The sequence below is a fragment of the Thalassophryne amazonica genome, chromosome 4, assembly GCF_902500255.1.
Source record: "Thalassophryne amazonica chromosome 4, fThaAma1.1, whole genome shotgun sequence".
Taxonomy (NCBI): Eukaryota; Metazoa; Chordata; class Actinopteri; order Batrachoidiformes; family Batrachoididae; genus Thalassophryne; species Thalassophryne amazonica.
This window is the reverse complement of record NC_047106.1, coordinates 104,790,753-104,817,135: the sequence shown is the minus strand read 5'-3', so window position 1 is coordinate 104,817,135 and position 26,383 is coordinate 104,790,753. Positions and strand designations below refer to the sequence as shown.

General features: G+C 41.0%; 1 long non-coding RNA gene across 1 annotated transcript; it reads left to right on the top strand.

The window, feature by feature from the left end:
• On the top strand, window positions 1-26,022 carry LOC117509244. Its single transcript, XR_004560329.1, has 3 exons — window positions 1-12; window positions 5,194-5,195; window positions 25,903-26,022. It is a non-coding gene; the product is annotated as an uncharacterized LOC117509244 (long non-coding RNA).
• Window positions 26,023-26,383: the final 361 nt, after the last annotated feature.

The following is a 26,383-nucleotide window of genomic DNA, read 5'->3' as shown; positions in this document are numbered from 1 at the left end:
TCAGTTTGTCGTGTCCACCTGGGGGGTGTTTGGTGGTGAACGTGGGTCCAGAGGCGCCGGGCTTCGATCCCTTTGGGTGCTGGAGAGCGCGCCGTCCTTCACTCCGCCAGACAGACGCGCTTTATGTTTGTACACCGAGTATTGCACAAAAGGGGGAAAATAAATTGTTTTGTTATTGGAACCGCTTTCTGGTTATTTTAGCGCTGGGTTCAGTCAGACGCAGGTCCGCTTCTCAACCCGCGTCGACACATAACAATAGGCGTGACGTTTCGGGCAAACTTTGGGCAAATGTGCCTGAAGCGTCACACCTTTATTAATAAAGCTTTTTTTTTTGCATCGGAGAGCTTTGGTGGTGCGGAATGTTCTATTTTTGGTATAATTTTTCTTGATCCAGCATGCCCTTTATGTGTTTTGGATGTGCGTGTCCTCTCTGCATCAAGAGCACCAAAATAGCCTAATATAATTGAGGCAAAGCCTTGGACTGAACATTGACATACGTTGATGTAAATTTTGAAGACTGCTCAGGATGTAAATTTTAACAACATATTTTTTGAAATGGGCGGGGACACCAGCAATTGCAACTTGATCACAACAAAAGCCAAATAATTTTGATTCAGAGAAATAAATTAGCAGGAAACATGGCCTAGAATAAAATATTCTTAATTCTGTATGTTATTTTCACACTTATGCAAATATTCTGCCTCAGATTTAAAGAATATCGCCGATTCTCAATAAATTTTGGTGTTGTTGCAGACAACAGCCAACAGAAATTTCAGTGGTGCACTAAGTGGCCAACTTCGGCACTATGCACTACTTACTTTGAAGTCCGAGAATCGTTTTTGGTATATTGACTTGGTTGCACATCCTGACCCTCTGTCTGTGAGGTCTTAGCAATGTCCTTATCAACACTGGCTGTAGTGACAATAATTGAGCTGGATGGATTGTTTAAGTAGCAGAGAGTTTAATTAGATGTGTTTTTTACATTTTAGTTTTTGCTTTTTAAAATGGCTCAGCAATGCGAGGCAGTGGGTTGTACCAACAAAGTGAGAAAGAAAATTAAAATCCATCACAATATTAAAAACAAAACATGCAAAATTTGGCCAGCATGGCCCTCCACGCCACAGGCCAGTATTTCATAAAGGATAATGATGACACACCAAGAGGATTATACATCACATTGATCTATCATGTGTTACTTTGGGCGAAAATAATCAGCAGCATGGCCCCTCCTGGGGCAGACCAGCAATTCACAATGTATACATGACATAAATTATTTGAAATACAAATTACTTTCATAATACCTGGTGTATGTCGATGAGATAGGAATAAATATCAGGATATCGAACATCGGGCCATTGTGTGGGTTCATTTTTCCATTGTCTTACTTCGAGTTGGTACAGACGAGATGCCAGTCCTGATGCTGCTAATTTGGTTTGGTATCGCTCCCGGGCGATATTATCCAAACCCTCTGAATAGTTGAAGGCCACAATAAGGCCCCAACAACAGAAATATAACTCAGTTCAAACAAATAATCACTTAAATCTGGAATCCAAGAGCAAAGACAGCTCCCAAATACACAATGTGTCTCTATGGTAAAACACATCGACAGCCACGTATTATCATGCCAGTGACTGGTCTGATGCGGAAGAAAACCAGAAATGATGTTACTGCAACCAAATCAATTCTTCCCCCATGCTATTTTAGATCACATGATGTGACCATTTAAAATGGCAGCCTTTCAGTTCTAGGGGTCCTCATGGTGGATGAGGAGGATGGCACATGTGACTATTCAGTCTTCAGCCTCACTCGATGTTCGATATGTGTGATCATCATAATCATAATTAAGGCTGCATGATTAATCACATCCCAGTTGAGCCTGTGTGAATGCATATCCTTACAAAAGTTGAGATTCACCAGATTTGATATTTTATGTACGTTTTATGAAAAGCATGGATTGGCACAGAGTTTTCTTTAAAATATTATGGACTGCACAGCTCCACTTTCTGTTGAAGTGTGCATGTGTGTATGCATAATGTCAGTGTCCTACCTCATTAATAGATAACTTAAGTAATCTATTCCCTTCAACTCTTCATAGTGAGGTTCTTAAAATGGCGAGTAAACTGTTGGGTTGTGAATGAAATAATATTGGATAAGTCAGGAACCAGAATGGATTAATACGAGGTCTGTCCATAAAGTATAGGTCCTTTTTATTTTTTTCAAAAACTATATGGATTTCATTCACATGTTTTTACGTCAGACATGCTTGATCCCTCGTGCGAATGCGTGAGTTTTTCCACGCCTGTTGGTGACGTCATTCGCCTGTGAGCACTCCTTGTGGGAGGAGTCGTCCAGCCCCTCGTCGGAATTCCTTTGTCTGAGAAGTTGCTGAGAGACTGGCGCTTTGTTTGATCAAAATTTTTTCTAAACCTGTGAGACACATCGAAGTGGACACGGTTCGAAAAATTAAGCTGGTTTTCAGTGAAAATTTTAACGGCTGATGAGAGATTTTGAGGTGATACTGTCGCTTTAAGGACTTCCCACGGTGCGAGACGTCGCGCAGCGCTCTCAGGCGCCGTCGTCAGCCTGTTTCAAGCTGAAAACCTCCACATTTCAGGCTCTATTGATCCAGGACGTCATGAGAGAACAGAGACGTTTCAGAAGAAGTCGGTTTCAGCATTTTATCCGGATATTCCACTGTTAAAGGAGATTTTTTTAATGAAAGACGTGCGGACGGGTCCGCGCGTCGGGACGCAGCCGGCACGGTGCGGCGGCACAGGAAAAACACCTCCGTGTTGATAACCATTTGTAAAATCCAGGCGGCTTTTGATGGCTTTCAGTGGAGTGAGTATATGAGAAATTGTTTAACAGCTGGACATGTTCCAACTTGTCCTTAAGGCTTCCAACAGAGGTGTTTTTCCTGTGGCGGAGCGTCACGGCAGCTGTGAGCCGACGCTGCAATCCGCCCGCACATCTTTCATTAAAAAAATCTCCTTTAACAGTGGAATATCCGGATAAAATGCTGAAACCGACTTCTTCTGAAACTTCTCTGTTCTCTCACGACGTCCTGGATCAATAGAGCCTGAAATGTGGAGGTTTTCAGCTTGAAACAGGCTGATGATGGCGCCTGAGAGCGCTGCACGACGTCTCGCTCCGTGGGAAGTCCTTAAAGCGACAGTATCACCTCAAAATCTCTCATCAGACATTAAAATTTTCACTGAAAACCAGCTTAATTTTTCGAACCGTGTCCACTTCGATGTGTCTCACAGGTTTAGAAAAAATTTTGATCAAACAAAGCGCCAGTCTCTCAGCAACTTCTCAGACAAAGGAATTCCGACGAGGGGCTGGACGACTCCTCCCACAAGGAGTGCTCACAGGCGAATGACGTCACCGACAGGCGTGGACCTATACTTTATGGACAGACCTCGTACATGGGTGTGTGCATGCGTGTTAGACCAGAAAAAGACCAGGTTCCAGTGTTTCAGGGGGGCCCCACATTTGTCCACTAAAATGTTTTAGAGAACACCAACATATAATAGATATAACATATGACAAATAATAAATACTTTTAGAGATCATGTTAATGATTTGGCAGGAAACAAAATGTTTGACCACATTACAGCCATTTTGGGGTCTATTCACTCGCATCCTGTCCCTGTGAGATCAGAGTTTAAAGTTCTGGTATTAACCTAAAAAATTATTCACAGACAAGCACCTCCCTATGTAGCTGACCTAATTAACCCCTTAACACCCATCGTCGCATATATGCTACAATCTCTGACTCAAATGTGCAACTTACCAAATTGACCTGTATGCCTGTTGTCGCAAATTTGCAACATACCATCATTATTATTATAACATTAAAACATAAAGTCATTACCAGAATACCCAATATTACTATATAGTTTTTGTGCAAAAGTGAAATTAATAATCTCAACATTATTTACCATCTACTTAAAGGCAAAAACACACACAAAACATTTTTTTATATACAGCTATATAAATTCGGGCGTTAAGGGGTTAAGCCCTACGTACCAACCCGGGCTCTGTGTTCTCAGAGTGCAGGGCTACTTTGGCTGAATCTCAATTCTGCCCCTCAGCCCTTCCCCTTCCCTTCCCCTCTGTTTTGCGTGGGCACGAGAGACAGAGGGGTGTCTCAATTCTCTTTTTGGAGCGAGGAGGAGGGGTAGGCAGATAGCTACAAACCCCTTCAAACGGAGTGAATCTGGATGTACACTCCGTTTGGAGGGGTAGGAGGAGCTTACCGCTGTCTCCAAAGAAACAAACATGGCGCCCAGAGTCACACAAATGAAAGTGGCTTTCATTACAAATTACGCTGTTTAGAAAGTTATAACTTGCCAAAAAACTTTACAGACAATTGCCTATGACAGCAACATCTGTGCTGCTGGATGCATGTTGCATATATTGTCGTTCTGAAGAATATCGTAACTTCGCTCGTGTGCTGAGGCGTTATAATGCACATACACATGAACGCTACAATAAGACACTTTTATATCTCACAATGGAGAACATTGTGATAAAGAATAATCATGTTAATTTTTATGTCCATAAATCTTTGGATAATAGCGATTCCTGCTGTTGGATTTCAAGGTCTGTAACACGTGTGTATTTTGTAAACAAACAGGGAGCCCTGAACACACTCGTCTCCTAATAAACTTTCAGGCAGAAAATGAGGAGAGGTTTCATCAATCGGAGTAAGTTGGAAAATATATACACACACATGTATGTGTAACACATAACCTGATGTCCTAATACACTATTTGTCAAGGAAAATTCTAAAGGAAATAGGGCTGGATGCAAAAAATGGGAGAATCTGAAAAAGAAATATAAGGTTAACAGAACTAGATGCAGCCCAGAACATACATACAGGTGCTGATCATATAATTAGAATATCATGAAAAAGTTGATTTATTTCAGTAATTCCATTCAAAAAGTGAAACTTATTACCTCCGCCAAGGAGGTTATGTTTTCGGTCATGTTTGTTTGTTTGTTTGTCTGTCAGCAGGATAACTCAAAAAGTTTTGAACGGATTTTGATGAAATTTTGTGGAGTCGTTGGAAATGACAAGAGGAACAAGTGATTAAATTTTAGCGGTGATCCGGATCACGATCCGGATCCCAATGCTAACGCGTTAGCATGTCTATGGCATTTTCAATGTTAAAAGTTAGCATTAAGCAGTTGCAGCTGTCATCACGTTTGGGTTCTGTTATGTTTCGGACGCGGTCGGAGCACTGACCCAGCGTTTGAAAGGACCGAGCATAAAATAAGCAGAGCACGGTTCAAAAGGTAACAGAATTTAATAAACATAACAGTGAGTGACGTGCTAAACAACTAAAAAGTCCGCGGTCTGGTGAGGTGGAAACACGGCGCGCTCTCAACAGCGCAAACGGTCTGGAGCCACAGCAGTTCGGACCCAGGGATCCCGCCGACACCCCCCAGGTGGCCGCGACAAACCGAGTCTGTGAAGAAAGAAAACATGGAGGTGAGTCCAACTCCACACAGAGAGACACAACTCAAAGGTGCACGCAATCAGCAAACACTTCCTGGCTTAAATCTATACATCAGCTTCTCACCCTGCAGGCACGGAACAACTCAGTTCAAATCTCCACTGCAGCAGAAGCTGATTAGACAATTAGCATAACGTGACAGCTCAATACAACAAGGTGTGAGGGACACCAAATCCACTGTCATTACTTCATAAAAGTCACCAAAACCAAATTACCTCAGGAAGTGTGCTGAAGAGCGTGAGACCTCACCCAATCCTCCTTCACAGACTGTGGCGTCAAACCTGGAGCGGTCTCTGCGTCCGTGATGGTGAGATTGTTCTCCTGACGTCGATCTCACACGTCTGCTCACAAAGTCGAGTCTCTGGCAATCACACACTGTGCATTCAAGGTTTAAATGCAGCAATCTCTGATCAAGACAAAATACACCACAGCTGTGAGTCCTGATGACCTGCTCGTGAAAACAAGCCTCAGGTGTTCAGCCACCTGAGGCTCAGCCACTCAGTCCTGAATGCATACCACCTGGTGGGAGAAACAGAAAACAAAAACCAAGCCAGCCAAACACCCCAGCCCACAACAGTACCCCACCCTCACGGGAAGCCTCCTGGCGACCACACGGACCTGGGCCAGAAAAAACAAAGCCCCCCTCCAGGGACCATGGCTGGAATGTTGGCTGGGAACAAAAAACACCTCCTGCAGCTTCAGTTTCAGCTCCTTGTGCTGACGATCCAGCTGGGAAAGGCCCGTCTCCAGGAGCTGTGCGTTACTGTGCTCTGACGACAACTCCATCATCAACTGCTCCACCTGCAATGTTAATTTCTTCATGCAGTCATTGATCATCTCAGTGTTGAGCTGCTCTAGTTCTTCCTTCAGCTGGATAATGCACGCTTCCAGCCGCCTCTTTTCTGTCAACAGGGAACTTTGTGCCAAGACTATCACTCTCATCCTGGAGCTCATCCTTTCTCACCCTGAGCCTGTCTGCAGTAGACTGCTCCGCAGCTGACACTCCAGTGCAGAGATATCCTTTGTTGACTTTAATGGTTTTGCCCTCTGTTTCATTTAGCAAACCTGTTAGAGTCTCCACCTCTGACTGCATCTTTGCGTTCATTCCTGTCGACTCTTACTTTAGTTGTTCACTTTGCATAATTTTGGCCAGGAGTTCTTGAACCTGTGCACTCAGCCTTGTTCCGACTGTGTGTTAAAGTCTGCTTAGTCATAAGACAAAAAAAAAAGAAAAAAAAAAAGACAAACACAAACAACCATACCAACCCCCCCTCCCCAGAGGACTGTCCCATCAAACCCCGGGAAGAGGAGAAAAGAAAAACACAACCCAAACTTAAGCTTGCAAAAAAAAAAAAAAAAATCTTACACCCCCCCCCGGACGACATGTAGGGACCAACACCCCCCAGAGGACATCCCGCCTGCTCCAGGAGTAATAACCACAGCCGAGGTCCCTCTGGGATCCAAAGTCACCCACCGGGACTCCCAGCACCTCCCAGAGGACCATTCCATCAAACCCCAGGAGACGCCCCCCCCCCATGACTAACAGACCCAGCACCGGCCGTCTACGGCTAGATGGACCCACATTCCTTTCCCCCGGAGAGGACACCACAGTCACACCCTGAGGGCGGAAACTGGGGGGAAAAAAAAAAAAAAACATACAAACAAAACAACAACCCCAACCCCACCCCCTCAGCGCAGTGGAAACTGGAAGTACGTCCAGTGTCACCAACCACGACTATACCCCAAAAGTCAACCGGGAGGAGTGGAACAGCGGTAATGGTGTACGGCACAAGACGGCGCCACTCCTCCGACTTTTAAACCAGCCACCAGCTGCGGGTATATTCCACTGCCCCAAACCTCACCTACGCCGATGGCATATGGCTCAAAGGCGCGCTGAAGCCGGAGGTGGAACAGGGAATCAACAAAAAAACAACACCCCGAACCCCCCCCCCCCACCTCCCAGATGCAGAGGTTACCTGGGAAACGCCCAGCACAGCCAAACTGCACCACCCCAGCAACGCCGACAACCTACGGCTCACACGGCTGGGGCCAAAGGAGAAGACAGGGAACAACAAAAACAAAAAAAAAGAAAAAAGAAAAAAAGAAAAAACAACCCAATTACCCCCCCCATCACCCCCCAGAGGACCGTCCCATCAAACCCTGGGAGGTGAAACCAAAAGAAATAAAAAAGAAAGACCAACAGACAAACATAAAGTCACCTGGGTCCATGCCATGCTCCAGACAGCCTGTATTTCAACTCCACCAGACCACTGACAGTGCTATAATCCACAAAAACAACAAATTAACCCCTGATAAAAACATTGGCCTACATCGTCAAGTGCAAAGAATGGAAAAACATTGTGTTTTCCATCCTTTGAACCTAGACGGTAATGTGACTCTGTCACCAACAGAGGGAGCCAAAGTGCCAAATAAGAAAATCCCCGTGGTAACAGAGTAAAAACCAATTCACACTGCTGTAAACGACAGCAGGTTATAACAAACAGCTTAAAGTGCAAACTAAATACCACCGGGGCTGCTACAATAGGCGTCGGAGCCAGCTGCACGGGAGGAGATGGGGCTACAGCCGTAACAGCGGGGTGCGACGCGACCCAAGCTGTAAACTCCGCCATGCGCACACCAATGTGCACAACCCGGGCGGAGAGCACCCGCAACTGATCCCGGATCAACTCCAACATCTGCTGCAGCCTTCCCGGCAAAAATACCGTCTCTGCTTCCGCTGGTCCATTGTTAAATGGCCAGAGACTACTGTTATGTTTCGGACGCGGTCGGAGCACCGACCCAGCATTTGAAAGGACCCAGCATAAAATAAGCAGAGCACGGTTCAAAAGGTAACAGAATTTAATAAACATAACAGTGAGTGACGTGCTAAACAACTAAAAAGTCCGCGGTCTGGTGAGGTGGAAACACGGCGCGCTCTCAACAGCGCAAACGGTCCGGAGCCACAGCAGTTCGGAGCCAGGGATCCCGCCGACACCCCCCAGGTGGCCGCGACAAACCGAGTCTGTGAAGAAAGAAAACATGGAGGTGAGTCCAACTCCACACAGAGAGACACAACTCAAAGGTGCACGCAATCAGCAAACACTTCCTGGCTTAAATCTATACATCAGCTTCTCACCCTGCAGGCACAGAACAACTCAGTTCAAATCTCCACTGCAGCAGAAGCTGATTAGACAATTAGCATAACGTGACAGCTCAATACAACAAGGTGTGAGGGACACCAAATCCACTGTCATTACTTCATAAAAGTCACCAAAACCAAATTACCTTAGGAAGTGTGCTGAAGAGCGTGAGACCTCACCCAATCCTCCTTCACAGACTGTGGCATCAAACCTGGAGCGGTCTCTGCGTCCGTGATGGTGAGATTGTTCTCCTGACGTCGATCTCACACGTCTGCTCACAAAGTCGAGTCTCTGGCAATCACACACTGTGCATTCAAGGTTTAAATGCAGCAATCTCTGATCAAGACAAAATACACCACAGCTGTGAGTCCTGATGACCTGCACGTGATAACAAGCCTCAGGTGTTCAGGGTGAGGTCCTAATGCACAGCCACTCAGTCCTGAATGCATACCACCTGGTGGGAGAAACAGAAAACAAAAACCAAGCCAGCCAAACACCCCAGCCCACAACAGGTTCATTTGTTTTCAAATTGTAATATTTCTTAAATTTATTTTTGTTTATATATTAATAATCTAATGATTATTATATACAATTTTAGAGAAAGAGACAAAAAGAAATAGATCACTGTGCCAAGGAGGGAATCTCTTTAGGGTCAGTGACCCTATGGCCTTGTTTAGAGAAGTGTTTCATAAATGTTAAAAAATTCATATATTTGCAGTTTAGTTGAATAATAAATTGAATTTTGTCTCTTATTTGTTTTTGTCTATAACCACATGCAATATCAAGTTATTTATAATTTAGTAAAGCTTGGTCTCAGCCGTTGTATATGACAGCGTTGGCCCCAGAGGATTAAGCCCTTAGATCTTCAGCAAATGTATTTATAAAGAGAAACTGCATGAACTACACAAGTTTTTTCTAATAAGTTTATTCAATGAGGAGAAACAAATGCTAAATTATTGTGTGTCGTAACTTAATTTTTGTTCAGCCTTTATGACCCGTCTTCATGAAGTTGGATGCAAAAATATTGAAATTGGCACAATCATGTTCTGGATCATTACCAAAATTTACCAAAACTTCTAAGTTAGGCCAAGATACACCCCTGGTAAAAATTTCATTGAAATCCTTTGAGAATTTTTTGAGTAATCCTACTAACAAACCAACCAACAAACAAACAGGCGTGACCGAAAACATAACCTCCTTGGCGGAAGTAATAATAGCAACAACAACTAGAAGCAATTACAGAGCGCAAACCTCCACCAAGGCCATAGGGTCACTGACGTCACATGGAATACCCTTTGGCATTCTGTACGTATAATTTTTCTCTATGAATTGTGTGTCATTTGAGAATCTTGACTCTGTTTTGTGAAGTTGGTCATATTTGCAGACTATTCTGCCAAATGTATTTGATCCATGATTGAAATGTAATCAATGGGCACACTGAAAAAACTATTAAAATATGACAGGACAAGAAGTAGTGACTATGTACAGTAGTGTTCAGAATAGTAGTAGTGCTATGTGACTAAAAAGATTAATCCAGGTTTTGAGTATATTTCTTATTGTTACATGGGAAACAAGGTACCAGTAGATTCAGTAGATTCTCACAAATCCAACAAGACCAAGCATTCATGATATGCACACTCTTAAGGCTATGAAATTGGGCTATTAGTAAAAAAAAAGTAGAAAAGGGGGTGTTCACAATAATAGTAATGTGGCATTCAGTCAGTGAGTTTGTCAATTTTGTGGAACAAACAGGTGTGAATCAGGTATCCCCTATGTAAGCCTGAGTAAAATGGGACGTTAAAGACATTGTTCAGAAGAACAGCGTAGTTTGATTAAAAAGTTGATTGGAGAGGGGAAAACTTACATGCAGGTGCAAAAAATGATAGGCTGGTCATCTACAATGATCTCCAATGCTTTAAAATGGACAAAAAAACAGAGACGCGGGGAGTGAAAACAGAAAACAACCATCAAAATGGATAGAAGAATAACCAGAATGGCAAAGGCTCACCCATCAATCAGCTCCAGGATGATCAAAGACAGTCTGGAGTTACCTGTAAGTGCTGTGACAGAAGACGCCTGTGTGAAGCTAATTTATTTGCAAGAATTCCCCCGCAAAGTCCCTCTGTTAAATAAAAGACATGTGCAGAAGAGGTTACAATTTGCCAAAGTACACATCAACTGGCCGAAAGAGAAATGGAGGAATATTTTGTGGACTGATGAGAGTAAAATTGTTCTTTTTGGGTCCAAAGGCCGCAGACAGTTTGTGAGACAACCCCCAAACTCTGAATTCAAGCAACAGTTCACAGTGAAGACAGTGAAGCGTGGTGCAAACATCATGATATGGGCATGTTTCTCCTACTATGGTGTTGGGCCTATATATCGCATACCAGGTATCATGGATGAGTTTAGATATGTCAAAATACTTGAGGAGGTCATGTTGCCTTATGCTGAAGAGGACATGCCCTTGAAATGGGTGTTTCAACAAGACAATGACCCCAAGCACACTCGTAAATGAGCAAAATCTTGATTCCAAGCCAACAAAATTAATGCCTCACAGATGTGAAGAAATCATGAAAAACTGTGGTTATACAACTAAATACTAGTTTGGTGATTCACAGGATTGCTAAAAAAGCAGTTTGAACATAATAGTTTGTAGCGTCAACAGCAGATGCTACTATTATTGTGAACACCCCCTTTTCTACTTTTTTTTTTACTAATAGCCCAATTTCATAGCCTTAAGAGTGTGCATAACATGAATGCTTGGTCTTGTTGGATTTGTGAGAATCTACTGAATCTACTGGTACCTTGTTTCCCATGTAACAATAAGAAATATACTCAAAACCTGGATTAATCTTTTTCGTCACATAGCACTACTATTATTGTGAACACTACTGTAACAATCACAGCCTTTTGTAGTGTCTGTCATTTAGCAAGTGCACGTCAGGCTCCAAAGCATTTTGTTAATCATCACCTGCCTTGAGTTTCTCCCTGTCTCTTTTAGGTCCCGTGTCTGAGCACGGTTTGAAAAAAAAAAAAAACAACCGGTATTTTAATCAAGTAAATATCCACTTTCCAATAATCGGTGTGTCAGTGATGAACTTCATTTCATACTTCTGTTACTGGACATGTCTAGACTGCTCTGTCCAGTACATGCAAGGGGTTTTAAATGGAAATACATTAAGATGGGGCGGGACGTTTTGTCCGATGCAAGCGAAAATCTGTTATATACGGTGTTTATTACATGGAAAACCATACAAAAGCATTGGGACTTTTGTGTTTGTCCAGTGAGTGTGCATATCCGGTTTATACGATAAGGGTTTAGGTACGTTTTACTATGTGTGTGTGTGTGTGTCTGTGTGTGTGTATGTATATACGAGGGCTGTCAATAAAGTTACGGTCCTTTTTATTTTTTTCAAAAACTATATGGATTTCATTCATATGTTTTTACGTCAGACATGCTTGAACCCTCGTGCGCATGCGTGAGTTTTTCCACGCCTGTCGGTGACGTCATTCGCCTGTGAGCACTCCTTGTGGGAGGAGTCGTCCAGCCCCTCGTCGGAATTCCTTTGTCTGAGAAGTTGCTGAGAGACTGGCGCGTTGTTTGATCAAAATTTTTTCTAAACCTGTGAGACACATCGAAGTGGACACGGTTCGAAAAATTAAGCTGGTTTTCAGTGAAAATTTTAACGGCTGATGAGAGATTTTGAGGTGATTCTGTCGCTTTAAGGACTTTTCACGGTGCGAGACGTCGCGCAGCGCTCTCAGGCGCCGTCGTCAGCCTGTTCAAGCTGAAAACCTCCACATTTCAGGCTCTATTGATCCAGGACGTCGTGAGAGAACAGAGAAGTTTCAGAAGAAGTCAGTGTTGGGTATTTTCTCCTCCAAACATTCTTAAAACCTTGATAAGACAAACAGAGTCAAGAAACACCAGTGAGACAGAAAGTCAAATTAATCTCGCGCGGAGTGCAGCCAGGCTGTACACCAAAGCTACACTAAAGTCTGGCCTGCGCTCCTGCTCTTTTATTTAGGACTTCCCTACATACATGGGCGGTACAGCTCCTAAGGGGAGGAGTGATAGCGCGTGAGCTGTTGCCGCAGAACCGCTGATTGCACAATACATTCAGGACTTTCAGAACCTTTTTAATCTTGGGCTCGATTAAGATGTGTTTAAGACATCTAACGATTAATCACACTTCTTCTGACACAAGGACTAATGTATCATAATCACACTGTGGTTGGAACATTCAATTCTCTATTCTTTATCTCACTGCTCCGCTTATGGCTGCATTCTGCCTGGGTCATCTTCACATGTCCTGAAAAAGAGCTTAGCGTGCACACAGAGATACCACAACTTGCAGAAGCACGTCATGTCACATATCTTAAGTAACCTTCACCCATCACATCAGTACAGTACACTTTATCAGAGCAGAGAGAACTACATTCTACCAGAGCAGAGAACACAAAACATGCATGATAAAATAAAACAGTGTATCTACAGAATAACTCCAACAGTCGGTTTCAGCATTTTATCCGGATATTCCACTGTTAAAGGAGATTTTTTTAATGAAAGACGTGCGGACGGGTCCACGCGTCGGGACGCAGCCGCCGCGACGCTCCGCCACAGGAAAAACACCTCTGTTGAAAGCCTTAAGGACAAGTTGGAACATGTCCTGCCTGTTAAACAATTTCTCATATACTCACTCCACTGAAAGCCATCAAAAGCCGCCTGGATTTTACAAATGGTTATCAACACGGAGGTGTTTTTCCTGTGCCGCCGCACCGCGTCGGCTGCGTCCCGATGCGCGGATCCGTCTGCACGTCTTTCATTAAAAAAATCTCCTTTAACAGTGGAATATCCGGATAAAATGCTGAAACCGACTTCTTCTGAAACTTCTCTGTTCTCTCACGACGTCCTGGATCAATAGAGCCTGAAATGTGGAGGTTTTCAGCTGGAACAGGCTGATGACGCCGCCTGAGAGCGCTGCACGACGTCTCGCACCGTGAAAAGTCCTTAAAGCGACAGAATCACCTCAAAATCTCTCATCAGCTGTTAAAATTTTCACTGAAAACCAGCTTAATTTTTCGAACCGTGTCCACTTCGATGTGTCTCACAGGTTTAGAAAAAATTTTGATCAAACAACGCGCCAGTCTCTCAGCAACTTCTCAGACAAAGGAATTCCGACGAGGGGCTGGACGACTCCTCCCACAAGGAGTGCTCACAGGTGAATGACGTCACCGACAGGCGTGGAAAAACTCACGCATGCGCACGAGGGTTCAAGCATGTCTGACGTAAAAACATATGAATGAAATCCATATAGTTTTTGAAAAAAATAAAAAGGACCGTTACTTTATTGACAGCCCTCGTAAATATATATATATATATATATATATATATATATATATATACAATGAGGAAAATAAGTATTTGAACACCCTGCGATTTTGCAAGTTCTCCCACTTAGAAATCATGGAGGGGTCTGAAATTTTCATATTAGGTGCATGTCCACTGTGAGAGACATAATGTAAAAACAAAAAAATCCGGAAATCACAATTATGATTTTTTAATAATTACCTCCGCCAAGGAGGTTATGTTTTCGGTCGCGTTTATTTGTTTGTCTGTTTGTCAGCAGGATAACTCAAAAAGTTTTGAACGGACTTTGATGAAATTTTGTGGAATGGTTGGAAATGACAAGAGGAACAAGTGATTACATTTTAGTGGTGATCCGGATCACGATCCGGATCCAGGCATTTTTTAAAGGATTTTTCACCATTGCGGGATAGGGGGAATTTTGACACTCTAGTTTCTTACTCCACAAAAACAAGGCAGAAAGGCTTGAAAAAAATTAGGGTGTAACATAGTCAAATGTTCTATCAAACAACAAAGTTTGGTGATGATCAGATCCGGATTCTGGATTCCGGATCTGGTGATCCAGAATATGCAAAAATATAGGGAAAATAGAAAATGTGTCAGTGTGAGGTGAGAAATGAAGCTAGAGATGCACAACTAACACCAAATTGTAGCTGAATCTGTACTGATTCAATAAGGTGTCATCAGATTTGATGTAGCTTCAAATGTTATGGAGCTAGATCCAGAAGAAAACCGCCATTACCGAAAAATAGTTTTTACACAATAACTTTTGAACTAATGAAGACATAAAAGTGATTCCAAGTTCTAGTTGTATATTTTCATGGTCAAGGATCTCAAATATAAAGGAAAGAAAAGTGTATGTATCATGGTTTTGGTTGTAACACTGAATTGTTGAATAGATCACTATGCCAAGGAGGGACTCTCTTTAGGGTCAGTGACCCTATGGCCTTGTTTAGAGAAGTGTTTCATAAATGTTAAAAAATTCATATATTTGCAGTTTAGTTGAATAATAAATTGAATTTTGTCTCATATTTGTTTTTGTCTATAATCACATACAATATCAATATCAGTGCTCAGATGACAGTAGCTTCTGGGAAAGGTGCAAGTTGCAATAAACTGTGATGCCAAGCTCTAAGGATACATGCTATCCAGTCACAGCAGATGAAACTTTTTTTTACTACTGAACAAACATCATTGTTAGACTTTTTTAGGTTCAATGATTCCATGGCGTGTAGATGTTATGGCGTCAGTGACCCCATGGCCTTGGCGGAGATTTGCACTCTCTGAGTGCTTCTGGTTTATTTGTATGTTACTGCTACAAATAAGTATTTGAACACCTGTGAAAATCAATGTTAATATTTGGTACAGTAGCCTTTGTTTGCAATTACAAAGGTCAAATGTTTCCTGTAGTTTTTCACCAGGTTTGCACACACTGCAGCAGGGATTTTGGTCCACTCCTCCTTACAGATCTTCTCTAGATCTTTCAGGTTTGGAGTTTGAGCTCCCTCCAAAGATTTTCTATTGAGTTCAGGTCTGGAGACTGGCCAGGCCACTCCAGGTCCTTTAAATGCTTCTTACGGAGCCCCTCCTTAGTTGTCCTGGCTGTGTGTTTGGGGTCATTGTGATGCTGGAAGACCCAGCCATGACCCATATTCAATGCTCTTACTGAGGGAAGGAGGTTGTTTGCCAAAATCGCAATACATGACCCTCATCCATCCTCCCTTCAATACGGTGCAGTCGTCCTGTCCCCTTTGCAGAAGAGCAACCCCAGAGTATGATGTTTCCACCCCCATGCTTCATGGTTGGGATGGTTTTCTTGGGGTTGTTCTCATACTCTAAACATGGTAAGTGGAGTTGATTCCAAAAAGCTCTATTCTGGTCTCATCTATTCTGGATCGTCCAGATGGTCACTGGTGAACTTCAAACGGGCCTGGACATGTGCTGGCTTGAGCAGGGGGACCTTGCTGCCCTGCAGGATTTTAAACCATGACAGCATCATGTGTTAAAATGTAATCTTTGTGACTGTGGTCCCAGCTCTCTTCAGGTCATTGACCAGGTCCCCCTGTGTAGTTCTGAGCTTTCTCAGAATCATCCTTACCCCAGAAAGTGAGATCTTGCATGGAATCCCAGACAAAGAGAGATTGAGAGTCAACTTGTGTTTCTTTCACTTTCTAATAAATAATCATAACAGTTGTTGTCTTCTACCAAGCTGCTTGCCTGTTGTCCTGTAGTCCATCCCAGCCTTGTGCAGGTCTACAGTTTTGTCCCTGGTATCCTTAGACAGTTCTTTGGTCTTGGCTATGGTGGACAGGTTGGAGTGTGATTGATTGAGTGTGTGAACAGGTGTCTTTTATACAGATAAGAAGTTCAAATAGGTGCAATTAATACAGGTAAAGAGTGCAGAATAAGAGGGCTTCTTAAAGAAAAATTAACAGGTCTGTGTGAGCCAGAAATCTTGCTGGTTGGTAGGGGTTCAAATACTTATTTGCAGCAGTAATACATACAAAAAAAATATATTAAAAAAAATCATACATTGTGATTTCCAGATATTTTTTTTATATTATGTCTCTCACACTGGACATGCACCTAAGATGAAAGTTTCGGACCCCTCCATGATTTCTAAGTGGGAGAACTTGCAAAACCGCAGGGTGTTCAAATGCTTATTTTCCTCACTCTGTGTGTATATATACTCAACAAAAATATAAACGCAACACTTTTGGTTTTGCTCCCATTTTGTATGACATGAACTCAAAGATCTAAAACTTTTTCCACATACACAATATCACCATTTCCCTCAAATATTGTTCACAAACCAGTCGAAATCTGTGATAGTGAGCACTTCTCCTTTGCTGAGATAATCCATCCCACCTCAACAGGTGTGCCATACCAAGATGCTGATTAGACACCATGATTAGTGCACAGGTGTGCCTTAGACTGTCCACAATAAAAGGCCACTCTGAAAGGTGCAGTTTTGTTTTATTGGGGGGGGGGGGGGGATACCAGTCAGTATCTGGTGTGACCACCATTTGCCTCATGCAGTGCAACACATCTCCTTCGCATCATCCGTGAAGAGAACACCTCTCCAACGTGCCAAACGCCGCGAATGTGAGCATTTGCCCACTCAAGTCGGTTATGACGACGAACTGGAGTCAGGTCGAGACCCCGATGAGGACGACGAGCATGCAGATGGCTTCCCTGAGACGGTTTTGACCGTTTGTGCAGAAATTCTTGGTTATGCAAACCGATTGTTTCAGCAGCTGTCCCGAGTGCTGGTCTCAGACGATCTTGGAGGGAACATGCTGGATGTGGAGGTCTGGGCTGGTGTGGTTACACGTGGTCTGCGGTTGTGAGGCCGGTTGGATGTACTGCCAAATTCTCTGAAACGACTTTGGAGACGGCTTATGGTAGAGACATGAACATTCAATACACGAGCAACAGCTCTGGTTGACATTCCTGCTGTCAGCATGCCAATTGCACGCTCCCTCAAATCTTGCGACATCTGTGGCATTGTGCTGTGTGATAAAACTGCACCTTTCAGAGTGGCCTTTTATTGTGGGCAGTCTAAGGCACACCTGTGCACTAATCATGGTGTCTAATCAGCATCTTGGTATGGCACACCTGTGAGGTGGGATGGATTATCTCAGCAAAGGAGAAGTGCTCACTATCACAGATTTAGACTGGTTTGTGAACAATATTGGAGAGAAATGGTGATATTTTGTATGTGGAAAAAGTTTTAGATCTTTGAGTTCATCTCATACAAAATGGGAGCAAAACCAAAAGTGTTGCGTTTATATTTTTGTTGAGTGTATATATATATATATATATATACACGTCAGTCACTCACTCACTCACTCATCTTCAACTGCTTAGCCAAGATCGGGTTGCAGGGGATATGTATATATAGCTGTGGGTGTGTTAATTGGTGTTAAATTATTTTTTTCAGCACTACAGATAGACTTCTGTTTTGGCATCGGCTGAGACTTCTCATCTGATACTGTTTTCTGGAGAACCACAATAAATCTATACTTCCTTATAAAATACACACACATGTTTCAGATGATAATTGTGGGAAAAAGTATTTAAAAGATAAAAATTGTATTAAATTCAGATTTTTTTTTATCATCCAAATATACTCTATGTTTATGTTCCCAAGAAAGCATGCTATTAAACTTTTCATTTACATTATTCGAAGAAGACAAGCAGATGATATTACTTTTATTTTGTCATGTTTAATGCATGAAATATTGAATAAAGGTGCTGTATGAGCTCGATAGGTCTGTGATATGTGCACAGAGCTGTAATATTTCTGTCTGTTGCCATTACTTGACTAGCCAATGTCTGGGTATTGGGAAAAATGCCTTCAAGGATAAGATGTGCAAGGCCAGTTTGAGTGTGAGGGAATTGGTGAAGGGTTTATTGAATTTTCAATAGGAAAAGGGGACAAACACTCAAACTAATAAAACACCTCTGGCAATTTTACTATAGGGCAATATGTTATGACTTTTTGTCTCTTGCGGAAATGTGGCCTCAATAAGAGATGAATGGCACAGGTTTGTATATTTGTCTGTAGGCAATGTTGTAATAATGAATGCCGAATGTCATGCAAAAAAGGGGCTTCAAAGAGAGTCATACTGCAAAATGACTCTGGTCGTGGTTATGTGGTTTGAGTCATGGCAACACATTTTCAGATTCTCCTAGAATTTGATTTGCTTAAATGCAACATGATTTACATGGTGCTTCTTTGGGTAAAAAAAATCCTGAAGTGATACAAAACCATGAATTTCCTTTGGTATACATAATATTTTCTGTATTCTGAGGAGGTGGATGTACTGCAGAAGATAAATTGTACCTACACTCTCAATTTTCTGTTCTTGGTCTTACTGACTTCTTACATTTACAATATACACTCATCAAGAAAACTATATTTCAGGCACTGAGCTGTAGCTTGTAAGATTAATATCCACCTTATATGTGTGACCGGTGTGATGGATATGAGCATGAATAATACAGACAAGCTATGCTAAATCACATTTTTTTTCAACATGTTTAATTTTTCCTTTGCTTTTTAAGTTTCTCACATTGTCAAAATTGTTTAACACTGATATATTATCTTTTATGCCTTCAAGACATTTAATTTGCAAAGACCGTCCTTTTTGTACATTTGTCCTTTTAAACAGACAATTCTAATCACAGGGAAATTATATTTTAAATACATGACCGCAGCTTCATTAAATGTGTCAGAGGCAATATAAATCTCTTTAACAATATGAACAAATGGGTTAATACGACTTTAATCTAATTCATGTCATCAATGTCTGCTTGTGAAAGCTATTAAATTATTGTGATTGCGGTACAACCTCTTCATCTGGAGGGTAAAATGATCAAGGACCCATATTTTTTGTTAAGTATGATGTGAAAGCATTAATTCTGTCAGCAAACCTGACAGAATAGGACTCCTCAGGGTGAGTTAATTCAAAATGATCACCTTTCACTCATAATCAATATCGGTCAGTGACAGCAGTCTCCTATTTGTCATCACACAGTTGTCCTGGATGGAATGATATGTGTCTCTCTCCAGGTGAAGGGCCCTCTCAGTGATTTGGAGATGGAAATGACATTTTTAACAAGTGGCCTGGGAAGCTATTGATTATAGCTCCATTTGTGAAGCTGTATCTTTTACGCCGAGAGCCTCTGTAACCTTCTGTGCTTGTTGCTTTCCAGCAGAGTAAAAGCAGGAACACCCGAACATAAAAGCAGAGATACTGAACTTGAAAAGTGAAAAATGAATTTGTACTTGTTATGTCCATGCTGTATTTACCTTCATATCCAGTGGTTATTGGCACAAAAGGGGTGGTGGTGCTGGAGGGTAAGCAACTGCTCCTGGGGTTTGACCCTAGGCATGACAGGAAAGGATTATTTTTGCATGTGTGCAGACTGCTTGATTTTGATTGATTTGTTTTGTTTATTTAGCACAAAATAAAAACTCAAAAATAATAAAATAAAATAAAAATAATAAATAAAAAGCTAAAATAATGTAATAACATAAAAGAAAAAAGATATAATATGAATAATGTGCAATAATGTGCAATAATGTGTTTTTATTCAGAGTGATAAGCCCAAAAGGCTTATCACTCCCACAGTATTAAAGCAATTTATCCAAATAATATAAAGAAGTCATTGTAAATACTCCTGCAGGATCTTTGCTTTTAGTCCACTTTATATCTATATAAAGTGATGGATGGATTTGTAAGATGTACTGTATCATTCCAAGATTTAACACCATGATATCTGTTGTGATGCTGAGAACGAGTCGCTCTATGCAAAGGTAAATGCAAATGTGCAGCCTGCCTGTCAGATAATTATTAATTTGATAGGTTTTATGCACAAAAATAATATTTGATGAAGGAAGGCCACTTGATATCATAGAGAGCTCTGAAAACAAAGTGCAGGTCATAAAAATATGTATATGGAAAGATATTTAAGAGCTGCAATTTAAAAAAAAAAACAGAGGTGCACTTGGAGCACCAGGTTCAAACGAGGAGCTATTTGAAACATTTTTTTTCTGTAGAAGAAATATTGTTGTTTATATAATTGCAAAGTCACTACTTCCCCCATACAATATTGCAATAACTTAAGTAAGATAAACTAAACTACACTAATAAATGTCTTATTTGCTATATGATTCCTACTGACTTGGGTTATTTTTACAAACATGATCAATATGTTCTTGTCCAACACAGTTTGCTCATCTATACCACATACCAAGAAACATGGTAGATGAGACCCTTGATATTACTTCATTATCGATGCAAATTTTAAGTACACCATGATTACATTTTTTTATTGCCAGCAAATAACATAAAATTTTACTTTTTATATTCAACGGTAATCTATTGACTTTGAACCAACTGAATAATTCAAAGATCATTATTTAAGATACTAACCAACCATCTATATCTTTGCTGGGAATAAAAAGATTTGTATCATCAGCAAACAATGGGAATGTAGTAGTAGAAACAGATGCAAAATCATTATAATATCTATTGTAAATAATAACGGTCCCAAAATTGAATCTTGGGGTACTCCACACTCCATGGAATTGATATCTGATTCCAGAGTTAGGAAAACAGACTTTTTTCTCTCAGATAAATAATTACTAAACCATGTATGTACAGTTGCCTTAAATCCATATTTGTTTTACTTTGAGAGCACAATTTCATGATTCTATCCAATAGTTCGATCAAAGCCATATATTTTTTTTGCCAGCTTGCACTCGGTCGAGACGGACGCACTTTTCTCCCTCCCTCCTATCTTTCCTGCTTCTGTGGCGTGTTGTCTGTGAGGCTGCAGCTTTGCTCTTCTGGAAAACGACAAAAATGGATCTGTTAAAGTGGTCTCTGAACGCAATTGACACTATTTTTTCTACAAGACATTCGGGGGCGGAGGACCCGACCTGTCCTGCCGGGATGCATGTGATGGGTTACGTGATGGACTCGTGGAGGAGATGGCAGGTCATGTGCCTTTACATGCTTTCTGTGGAGGACATCGAAGATGTGTACATATTCGGCTTGGTGGTGACCGGCTTTCTGATGTGTGGAGCGGGTACTATGCTTGTTTACCGGAAAATCAAGAAAGTGGAAGCAGCTTTGATTGGGCCATCCAGGCTGCCCTACATGATTGATTCGATTGGGAAGGCAGTGGCTGTGCAGCGTTGGAAAACATCTCGAGCAGAATTGCAGCCCTGGAAACCCGCTCTGACCGTCTGTGAAGACCACATTCTACATTCAGATGCATTGAGAGCATCTCTGTTCTCAGAACTGTGGAATCTTTCAGGCGTCTGCTAATCTGGCTATTCATTTGGCTTCCGCAAATACAGCTGCACTTCAAGGTTGCTGTGATAAAACCTCCTCAGAAGATCAACACTTAAGCCTCGCTCCCTGGTCTTCCCCCCTCCCCTCAGCTTCTCCAGCTCTGACGTTGACTGTGTTCAGCTCAGGACTGCTCAGGACTGCGCAGGGCTGCCCCCTCCCCCTCCAGGATTGTCGGACAAGGCCGTTGACGGCGCCAAACAGGCTGCCTCCGGAGTGTTCTGATAAACTGGACCTTTTCAAATCTCGGTTGTCGTCCTGTGTCCTTGTTTTTGTCTGTGTGATTATTGTTTTCTGTGCTGATGGGGATTTTTTTCCTCATTGCCGCTGTGTAATGCAGCAGCTATGAGGGTTTTTTTTTTTTTCTCCTTTACCCTCGTGTTTTGCTTTCATATATATGTTTTATGCACCGGGCCGGCCTATGTGTTGTGTGTTGTGTGTGTGTTGTTTATGGGTCGGTGTTGGTTTGCTCAGCCCTGATGTTGACCAAGGCAGGGATGTACATCTGGAGCTGGTCCCCGGGTGCCTAATGGCGACTTCTGCTCCTACTGGCAATTAGGATGGGTTAAATGCAGTAGACACATTTCATTGTGCAGGGAACATGTTCTTCTGTGCATATGACAATAAATTTCTTTGAATCTTGAATAAGTTGAATGATTTTTCCAAAATCCATATTGATAACTGAAATAGGGCGATGATTTGAAAAACATGCAGAATCACCTTTTTTAAACAAAGGTATGATTTTAGCAATCATTAAATCAGAAGGTACTATGCCTGTTTTCAAAGACAAAGAAAAAATATGTGTAAGTGGTTCAGAGATTTCATGTATGACACATGTAACAATAGATGTACTTATTCCATCATGGCAAGCTGCAGATGGACGTAGTCCAGCATTGATTTCACAAACCTCATTGGAATTTGTGGGTTCAAATTCACTCACAGAAGGAAATTAACCTTTGATGTAATCAACCGGATTCATATTTGTGGAGTCAGTTTCTTTGCAAGAGAAGCACAAACATTTGAAAGAAGTTATTAAACTTGTAAGCAATGTCAGAGGGATCAGAGAAACTTCGAGATCCATCTGAAAAAGTTGACAGATATTTTGATGAAAATGTTTTCTTTTTAAGTAGTTCATTGATTGGTTTCCAGTTCCCTTTAACATTGTTTATTATAGATTTTTGAAAATGATCACTTAAGTATTTCTTCTTTGCAGCCCTAAGAAGACTAGTGTATTTATTTTTATAGAATTTATAGGTTGATAAATTTAAAGGTGAAGGAGATGATAGATATTTTTTATACAGCTTGTTTTTTTCTGAATAGGGATTTTGTAGTCCCCTAGCAAACCAAGGGTTTTGCTTTTTGGATATGTATGACCAGATAATTTAATGATTGGAAATAATTTTTCATAAACTTCATTGAACATTTGCATGAACACCTGATATGCTAAATTGGGATCTGTTTCCATATATATTTTTCAAAGGAAATACTCTTCATTAGTTTCTTGAATTTCATGTTATTAGTAATATTAAAATTTCTTTGATTTCTTATTTGGCATATAACAGTTTTCCAATTCCACAATTTGAAATATTGGAAAATGATCTGAAAGGTCCATAAACAATATTCCAGATTTCATTACATAATTGAAATTATTGAATAAAATATTATCTATTAATGCAGCAGAATGTTCTGTAACTCTTGTCAGTTTGGTAATTGAGGGAAAGAAGTAATTTGCATGAAGATTATTTAAAAAATCATTTGTTGCACAATGTGTTTCCTTATTGAACAAATTTATATTAAAGTTGCCAAGAATTTGACAGATTTTATCTTCTCTGTTAATGAGTTCCAGAATATTTGAAAAACACTGGTTGAAATTCACAAGATCTGTATTTGGTGGCCTATAAATACAACCAATGATAAGATTTTTTGTTCTACTATCAGACAATGTTTCTATGAAAATTGATTCTAAATCAGATCCACTTGAGTTCATAAGAACAAATCGGACATTAAAATCCAGATTTTTATGTACAAATATTGAGACTCCCCCTCCAGACCTTGATTGTCTGACATAGTGAGTAGAGTTATAAAGTGGCAATTCATACAAGCCAGTGTCATTGCACTGCTCAGACAGCCATGATTCTGTAAGGGCAACTACAGAAAACTCATGATTCAAAGAGGATATAAAATGTGTCAATTTCTCATAATTTTTTCGAAGACTGTGAATATTTAAATGCAATACTGAAAATGTTTTATAAGTATTAAGATTGTAGCAGATGTTTGAATTTGAGTTCGTCATAATAATCACATGAATTAGGGTTATTTACATTACAGAAAAAGTTCATATCAGGATCAGCTTGTAATCTATGAGTTACGTACATCATCTCGGTCAAGTTCAAATGGGTTGAATAACAGTCTTGTTTACAGTGAAGCCATTGTAGTTATCAAGAACATGTCTTTCAAACTCTTCATCATTCAGTGAAGAGAATGGGAACATTAAGCAACAACTTTCACAGAACCATTTACAATCTATTTTCTTAGTTCTGTCAGAAAGGTGTGCACATTTAAGATGAAATACATTTTTACAACGAGAACAACCAATAAGCTGTAAACCTAATTGCTCCTGACATTTTGTGCATTTGTTATCACTTATTCATGGAGTTGATGGACAATTAATCCAAAATCATGTAGGGATACTAAAATGGAAAAAAAAAAAAAAATGCATGTCAAACCTTTGTTGGCTGTGTTGGTCGATGGGTGATAAGTTTGTCAGTTCTTAAATATGCAATGTCAACTTCTTGTCTTGCCTCTTTCATTGCTGGAATCAGCTCCTTGTGTTTTTGTCTCACAGATTCAGAAAAGTCTTCATTAATGTAAATGCTTGATCCCTTTAGAAGCTTTGCCTTTTCCAACACAGCCATACGTTCCTTATGCCTCAAAAACTTTACCACAATTGGTCTAGGTTTATCACCTTGTCCTGGTTTATTACCACTGCGATGCACATGCTCCATTTCAATATTCCTTGGGTCTAGCTTAAGTTTTTCAGAGATAATCTTCCTTGTCTTGTCCTCAGAATCAGACCATTTCTCATGCTCAAACTCCTGAATACCATCAAACACCACATTATTCCGTTGAGACTGATTCTCCAGGTAATCAAATTTCCTAACCACATTGTTGTATGTGGAATCAAAAACAGACATGTCTTTTCTTATTTCTTTACAATTGAGTGACAGATTATCAGAAATTAATTTAACATCATCAGCCTCCTTCTGAGTATATTGAAGACTTACTTTGAGGTTACTTGGTGCTGGCATGCGGGCTAATGGAGCTAGTTGGTGACTTCAAACTGGACGGTACCTTTTCATAATGACAGCTGGCCATTTGTGCACCTTTCACTTTCTGTTTTACTTCCAGGACAAGACAGTCCTCCAGGAAACACTGTCAACCTTATCGGTGAGGCAGAGTATACAGAGAAATGACTCAAACACTTAGGTCCATAAGTATTTGGACAGTGACACAGTTTTTGTAATTTTCACCTCTACACGTCAGTGGAGTTGAAATGAAACAGGATGTGCTTGTAGTGCAGACTTTCTCTTTTAATTCAAGTGAATTTAAGAAAAACATTGCATTAGTTATTGGAATTATGTCACTTTTATATTATACACAGTCCCTCCATTTTCACAAGTAATTGGATAAACTGAATACAAGATCACTTTCAGTAACACTTGGCACTTGGTAGGGACTCCTCTCTCCTGTTTGTCTCTATCTCTGCCTCAACCTTCAAATTTCCAACTTCACCAGACTGAGAATTCTTCAAACTACATTCGGAATAACCATGGAATTGATCAGCTGGTCTCTCAGTGCTATTGGCACCATCTTTTCAACATTGAAACCAGGGTAGGGGGACCCTGCGTGCCCAGAAGGAACCTATCCCACGGGCAACGTTGTCGACACCTAGAAGAATTGGCGTGTAGCGTGCTTGGTGCCACTCTCTGTGTAAGACATAGAGGATTTATTCTTATTTGTCATTGTGGTAGGAGAGCTTCTGCTACTAGGATTAGGCGCTGCCCTGATGTACTGGAAAACTGGCAAGATGGCTGCTACCGAAACCACAATCCCACATCTGTCCATCATGATTACTGAGATTGGCAAGGCTGTACAATCTCAGACTGCGTTAAGTTTTGAAACGTAAGATGGAAACTATCTCGGAGGAGTTGTCTGCCCTGCAAAGGAATTAATGTTGGAGACCAGTGAATATTCACACAGTTGGATCTGGACAGTTAAGAGAAGCTGTATTGGAGTTCTGTGTTTCTCTGCCTAAACCCAAAACACGGCAGCCTTATCAGCTACTGTAGGGCAAAATGCCCTGCTTGTTTTCTTCCAGAAAGATTTCAACAGCCCTGGTGATGCATATGGCTCCCTCTTCATCTGCCCTCCCCCCATAGTCTATGGTTGTTGACAAAGCCACTTCAGAATGTATGCATACAA